At 36.9% G+C, this 7,442-nt stretch overlaps 1 long non-coding RNA gene across 1 annotated transcript in view; it reads right to left on the bottom strand.

The window, feature by feature from the left end:
* Nucleotides 1–1,680: 1,680 nt before the first annotated feature.
* LOC135328294 (uncharacterized) overlaps nucleotides 1,681–7,442 on the bottom strand; it is a 32,167-nt gene continuing 26,405 nt past the window's right edge. The window contains exon 5 of the long non-coding RNA XR_010389111.1: nucleotides 1,681–2,059. This is a non-coding gene — a long non-coding RNA (uncharacterized LOC135328294). The remainder of the gene's footprint in view (nucleotides 2,060–7,442) is intronic.

Below are 7,442 nucleotides of genomic sequence, written 5' to 3'. Positions count from 1 at the left end.
AAAACCATATTAACTGGCATTAATTATGCTAAAATCTTAATTTTTTACTGATTGTGTCCCATACAAGCCCTTCCATGGTTTTAAGAGAAGCTGATATCAGACTAAGTAGCTTGTAGCTCCTCACATGATCTCACTTAACTCTTTTTAAAATAGTAACACTCTTACTAGTTGTCTGGAACTTTTTTTCACAGTTCAAGATTTGTTCAAAATCAACATTAATATTCTGAGTGCTCCTAAGCCAATTCTTTAATACTACTGGGTGCAAGTTATCAGGCACAGTAGATTCTAAAATGCTTAATAGTTTTTGTTTCACATCCTCCCCAGTTACTAATGGAATAGAATGTATTTAATTAATCACTGTAAGAGATGAATACATCATGCTAATGATGAATACTTCTGTTTTTCCTGCATAGTGATTGACAATTTTGCAATCCTGGTCAAGTACTGGATCTATGCCATTTCTAGGATTTCATTTGTTTCTGATTTAGTTAAAACTTTCCTTCTCAACCCTACCAGTTAGAACTTCCTCAGACATGCCTTTTAGCTTTCCGTGTTAATTGTCTGCTTTTTCTGACTGCTGGCTTGGGCTTATTGGGATGAGCTTCTCTGTGCTCCCCTTCTTCTGTGTATATTACTGCTCTTATTACAGCTGCTTTCAACTTCCAGGATGTTTTCTTATCCAGAGGTGACTTTGGTAACGATTACAGATTGCACGGACCAAATCAGGGCCTCACTCTTCTCCCAGATGGAGTGTCCTGTTAGAATTAGAGGCAGCTAAGGAAATGCTTTCCTACTTTCCTTTGTTATATTTTTTATTCCTCTGTTTCATTCACAAAGAGTTCTGTAGTCTTGTGGCTACATCAACAGTAACAAGCGGAGTGATGTGATCGGAGCAGATCTCTAAAGGGAAGCAGTGGGTGCTGAGCATCCAGTGTTAACACTGTATTTCTCAGGGGTCTTTCGTCAGGACTAGCTCCAGCCAGGACTTGTGGATTGAGTGCCCTTTAGCAGGTGCACTCCTGGGGCACATCCAGCAAAATGGGACAGTTAAGAGATTTACTTCCGGAACACATTACTGATCTGAGCTGAAATACCAATGTAGCGCTTTTTAATGGCTAAAATCCTACTTGATCTAGATTTTCCCAGGAGCTGCTTGACTGTCAGTTACCAAATAACCCTAAACTACCCTACCTACCCTAACTCTACTTTTTGTATTTAATCCAACAGAAAACAAAGGCATCTACTGAAATAAATGGGACAAGGATATAGCAGAAGATGATCTGCAGAAAAAATCTCATGCTCATTTTAAACTGCAATATTTTTTTCTATAGTTAAAATGGCCAAGAATTATCAAATGGATCTAAGTACAGGAAAAGTTTGAGGAGGTTATAATAAGCAGCTTTTGAGTTAGAGGTAGCGAAACATTAAATAAGTAAATTTCCAATCAGGGTAATTTTTAAATGACCTCTAAATCAAAAATAGTTTGATTATACACTGTTTGAAGAAAATTAATTATCCTCCTTTTCCTTCAAAGTATGGAAATTTTCAGGCCAAACCAATTTCCAAGCCAAAGTTAAAGAAGGGCAAAAATAGGACTTTAAAAGCTGGTTGCAACCTTAACAATAGGGAGAATACTGCTTTTCCATAATAAAGAGAAGGTGGACGTGACAAAACTGCCTGAGAGGGCTACAGGCAGCCTTTATAATAAGAAGGGGTGAACCAAAACTTAAAAAAAAAATCTAATACTTAAAGAAATTAGCTGAAACTTCTTTCACATATGGTGATGAATGGAGTCTGAAATGGGACTAGTGGAGGCAGCTGCCCCTGGGATGCACTTAGTCTCAAGAAGAAAACTCTGCAATGTGCAAATGTTAGCTAGGAAAATGGATATCCCAAGTGGGGCACTGAATTTTTTTTCCTGGGACTTTACTCAGTAAGTAGAACAGAAAACTCAATGTTTTCTGTTCTTATAAACTCAGCAATGCAAAGCTTGTTTCACACATGGAGCCACTGCTTCTTATTCCAGCATCTTAGCTTCTTCTGTCAGTTGGTGGTGGACCTGTTGGATAAAGATAAGATGAAGAAGATTCAGCCAAGGTGAAATACCGTGTTAAGCTTAACGCAGACTTCTCTGATAGCATCAGGGGTGAACTTGACTGTTGGTTGCACTTTACTTTCTGGATGTAGTGATGAAATACAGTCATTGAATTATCTTGAGTCACCCATTTGCTGGGCAGTTAAGGTTTCTTGAAAACTTGATTATATAGCCGAAATACTGGGGAAAGTCATATACTAGCAATAGAGCTGGATAAATGATAACGCATTTATGATGAGGGGCTTTTTGCTTAACTTTCTATATGTCACTCTCACATACAATTATTTTGTATTTTTTTGTTGAATAATTTCTATAAATATCTTTGGTATGCAGGTTATTGGCAAGCAGTTTAATCAAAGTATCTGATATTAGAAATTCAAAAGAGACTCTTTTGATTGGGCATATCAGTCACATGTTTGTTTTCTAATTGGTTGAGGATATCTCTCAGAATCTGCCTGCTAGTAAAAATAATAATAATTACAAATGCAAAGTCATTGCTGCATTGTTCATTCCTGCCAATAAACCAATATGCTGGAATATTTGTGGAAAGCAAACACAAAGAGGATGTGAATAGTTAATTACAGCTCATTCATTTGAGCAACTATTTGCAAAAAATGTTTGGGAGTGTTCCACCAAAGGGTAGTCACTGTTATCTTCTTCCCTCTCCTGTCTTTGAGCCTCTTTGTCTGTTGAAGGACAGATGCTAGCATTCAGTTGTCCTTTTGGAACTTGTCAAAAAACTATATCCAAAGTGAAACTTCAGGTTATAATATTTAAATAGAAATTTTAAATTTAGGGTTCCTGGTCCCCAATCCCATCCAAAATAGAGAATCATGATTTACTTTGCACAGTATATACTTATTGCTTATAAACAAGTATTTTAAAGGAGCTTAAAATAAAATTTAACTAACTTTTACAGGTTATAGATATTTAAATTCTGGATGGATTTTCCCTACAATGCATCCCTGGTGACTCCTTATATGCATCACAAAAATTGAAGTGTGATTTACGACAATTGTTTCATAATTTGGAATTCCCAGCAGAAGACATATATCCCTTTCTTTCAATGCATAGATACATGGCTTCTCTAATCCTCCTTACAGATGACTTCGAGTCCAGCACATGGCCTAATTCAGAGAGTTATTCACTCTGCTTCAATCATTAAAGTAGAACTGGAAGAAAAAACTACTTGATCTCCATCCATACCCAAATGCTTCTGCCTCGCCAGCAAGAATTCACTGATTCCTTCTGGATAAATTATATTATAGACCTGACTACACTGGGCATCAAAAAAGCTGAAGATACAATCTGCATAAAATTTGCATATATTTGCATACATATGCCTGGCCAGAAAATACAGCCATTCACATTTCCACATCATAAGAGGGCTAATGGAGGTGTTCTCCGTTCTTTTGGTGTGCCTCTCACTTTTTTCTTTTTTCCTCTAGGCATCTGTTTTACCCACAAACTTTCCAAGTTGTCCCTGTGTCCCAGGTTTGCTTTTGCTGAGCCATGTTTAGAGTTGATGCTGTTTCAGTTTTTATCCTTACTCTGACTCTTTCCATACTACACAGCTTTCTCATCCAATCAAGATTCTTTACAAATGTCTCACTTCTCTATTATTAAGCCATTGAAACATTTCCACTGCCAGTTGGTGCCAAACTCCCTCAACTTTCACCTTCTCCATCCTAGATCTCCTGTATCATTCTGCCTCCATAGTTTAGGTGTTCTCAAGTGTTTTACTACTGTGCAAGTGGAAGAGAAGAGCAGGACAAAGAGAATGGTCCTGCACTTGCTGCACTAGATCTTTAGGTTGGTGCCATTTAGGTAATTTCAGCAGGGTCTCTGTTTTCTCTTGGGCTAAAGCAGCTATCACTGATGGCTGATATTCAGCTACCATCCCAGATTTATTGAGTAAACCATAAAAACAGCAAAACATATCAGAGATATGCCGGAGAACGAAGATGGAACACTGCAAGGGATGGTAGTTAAATAGACTTGGTGCAGTCTTCGTCTGTTAAAATTCCTACTGATAGTCTGGTTGGATGAAGACATTGATTCAAGAGCAGCAACCAGGAGGACTAGCACATTAAAACAAGGGAAAAAAAAGTCAGCCCCTTCCAAAAAAAAAAAAAAAAATTCAGATAAAAGACAAGGTTTATGTTGTCATCTCAACTAGAGTCTGTCTTATGTACAGTCGATGCTAAAATATGGAGAAATAAGTTAATAGATGACTGTGACTACTGTAACCTTCATAAGAACACAAGGGCAAAATATGACCTCTGAGCGTTTCCCCTGGGTCTCCAAAATACAAAAGATTCACTGATTTCAGTGAGGACATCTATACCACAATTAGAGGTGTGCTCTGAGTTAGGCCAACAGCAGCAATATTCTTTAAGGGCATCTGTTTTCTTATTCAGACTTTCAGTTGAGTCTAACTGCCAGAGCTAATCATGCTGCTTTTCCCCAAGAGCCCTGATTCAGTCAATTCTGGGGCAAAGATTTTGTATAGAATTTCTTCCCCAATTAGAGATTTCCACAGACTGATTTCAAGTGGCTAATGAGAATGTACAGAGATTATAAACACACTTTCTTTTGGGTATTTGGATATGATTAATCCTGTTTCCTGACTTCAGAACACTAATAAGTACATAATGAATTCTTTCTACTGATATTCTCATTTTCTTTGGATTTCAGGTATGAAAAGAGGGGTAAAAAGGAGGGTTTTCTTAGAACTGCTCTTGGCATTAAACAATTGGGTTGGAGTTAGGAAAATACTTCCGAAGGGATTTTTCTGCCACTGTTCACAAACTGCTTGAACTTACAAAATAGCCAATGAAGGCTTAAGAACCTTGTGGCAAATTTTCTACTAAGAATAGATTTATATATTCCATTTCTCATACTGTCGCCGAAAGGGAATGTACGTATTCTTGCATTAACAGTTTAAAGGTAGGTTGAAATACACTTCCAGCAGAAGCGCTTATCAAAGTTATACTTAAGTGGTTCATTGCTGCTAACTGTACAAAACGGGTAGTGCAAACCAATTGATAGTGTTTGTTCTGTTTTTTGTTTAAAGGTATTTCTTAACAAATTAAGAATATGGACTGTCCTGGGGAAAGCTAATAAAAGAATTCTGCACATACTCATCATATAAAGCAATCAAACCTTGTAAGCTTGTTACTGTAAGTGTTACTGGCGCAGAACCTCTGAGGCAAAAAATGGTTGTGAAATAACCAAATAGCAAATTAGCGGTTTTCCAAGTCAGCAGAAGTATTGCATGAGCATAGTGTGTTCTGTTACTAGTGAACATATCATAGTATTTACCTGCCTATGAAAGGATTAAAAGATAGATCTTAAGTGCCTATAGATAGGCAGTTCCTTCTTCAGAGTGACTGGCTTCCTTAAGAAACACGTAGGAGGAAGTGCATAGGATTGAAAAAGATGCTTTCCTTTGAGGAGATACATTGGGATTTTCTTTGTATTCTTTTGCTTTTGAAAAAAAGCACATGAAGCATTAAGCTCCTATCAGTACCTACTAGCAAACTGCATTGAGATCTGGCCTTCAGGAGTACAGACAGTGCAAATGAGTCTCAATAACTCCTATCAGGTCCAGCAAATGCATTAGGCATTGCATTGGCTTAGATCAATGTGTAATAGTAACCTGTTCTGTCAAACACTGTCAACTGATATAAGTGTTTTGGGGTAAAAGGATATCCAAGGCTCTGAAGACATCATTTGCTGTTGTGATCAGTCCCATGTTTGCAGCATGTTACACTGTGTAAACTTGCACTACATGAGGCCAGTACTTATCAGAAAATAACACAAACTCCTGTACATGAATATTCTTGATAATCAGTGTTACAGAAAATATTTTTTTTCAATGTTAACTTCAGACGATATGGTCAAAAGTCAAAAAAAATGAAGGTTTTTTTCCATCTTTTTTGCCTGATTTACTTTTTCCCAGGAATAACATCAATTCCTATCTTTTCCCAGGCTGTGCTCAGGCCTGAGTGAAGAAGGAAAAGGTTGCAAAATGCCTTACTGGCTATAGCTATTAACTTTTGTTCAAGGCAGTTGCTCGAGCAGGTCTAAGCCTCCAAGAACAGCTGTTCTGTTTCTATGTACATACAGTTTCTATGTATCCATGTTTCTATTTTGCTTTGTATGCTGAATGCTACTGAATGAACTTCAATTACCGTCACTTTAAAAAGTTCAATTGAATCTGTGGATCTACTCCAATTTTTCCAGCTCTGAAACTATCATCCAGTTAAAACTCTACCTTTAAGGGGTACTCTTTTTTGAGTTACATTACACAGTGGTTCACACTGATCCTTAGAGGAGAGAGAGAATTTAACTGACTGCAGAGGTTAATTTGATCCATATCCTTTGTTAATAGCAGAAAATTAGCACCAATAATTATAATACTGGTTTAAGTCATGATTCTTGTTAGAGTGAATTTTAGCAATTTAAGGACTGAGGACTCACAAAAGTCAGGACTACAGTAATATTCTTGGCTTCTAATAAATGGTAAAGGTTTTTAGAATTTAGACTCCTTTTGCTTGCAAGCTTAGTCACTATCCAAGAACACAGATGATAACAATAATCATTTCTAAGCCAGTGTTACAAAACTAAGAAATTCAATCCAAATTGGACATGGATATTATTAGACTGTATTTATTGTAAAAGGCAAACATTTATTGATTTTCTCTACTGGCATCAATCAGAAATAATTTTCCTTTATTTTCCTTCTGAATGACCACATATTCTACCAAGATACAAGGACTGCTGTTTCTCTGTAAACATCTCATCCAGACACATAGACAGAAGAGGTCTGTTCTATTATACCATAATGTGCAAACTGTAGGTGATTTAACTACCCAAGTATCTATTGCAAAAGTAATATGTGAGAGCATGAGCTGTCCAGCAAGTCCACAAATGCATTGGTGAGATAATTTTTACTGTGGAAGGATAGGAAAGAAATGGGATGAGTGGCTTTTCCAAATATGTTTCTAACCAACAAGAGAAACTGAAAATTAGCATATGAGTATTACCATGGAGTAGTAGAGTTTAAGATGCTTAGGACAGGATAGCAGAAGAATGACAAAATAAAAACAATGAATTTCAAAAAGTCAGACCAATAAATTCAGGGAGTTGATAGGTGAGGTCTCCAGTGATGCTGGTATCTGGGAAGAATGGTTAAGAACTAGGAGGCGCAAGATGTAACATTAGAGCAAAACCACAGACTATCTTACTGCAGAGGAAAGCTGTGAAGCACAGTGTGACAACAACTTGACTAAAACATGAATTCAGACATGAGACTTCAAACTTGAAAGTAAAGCAAACAAGA

This window comes from Dromaius novaehollandiae, chromosome 4, assembly GCF_036370855.1.
Source record: "Dromaius novaehollandiae isolate bDroNov1 chromosome 4, bDroNov1.hap1, whole genome shotgun sequence".
NCBI lineage: Eukaryota > Metazoa > Chordata > Aves > Casuariiformes > Dromaiidae > Dromaius > Dromaius novaehollandiae.
This window is presented reverse-complemented; position numbering and strand designations above follow the sequence as displayed.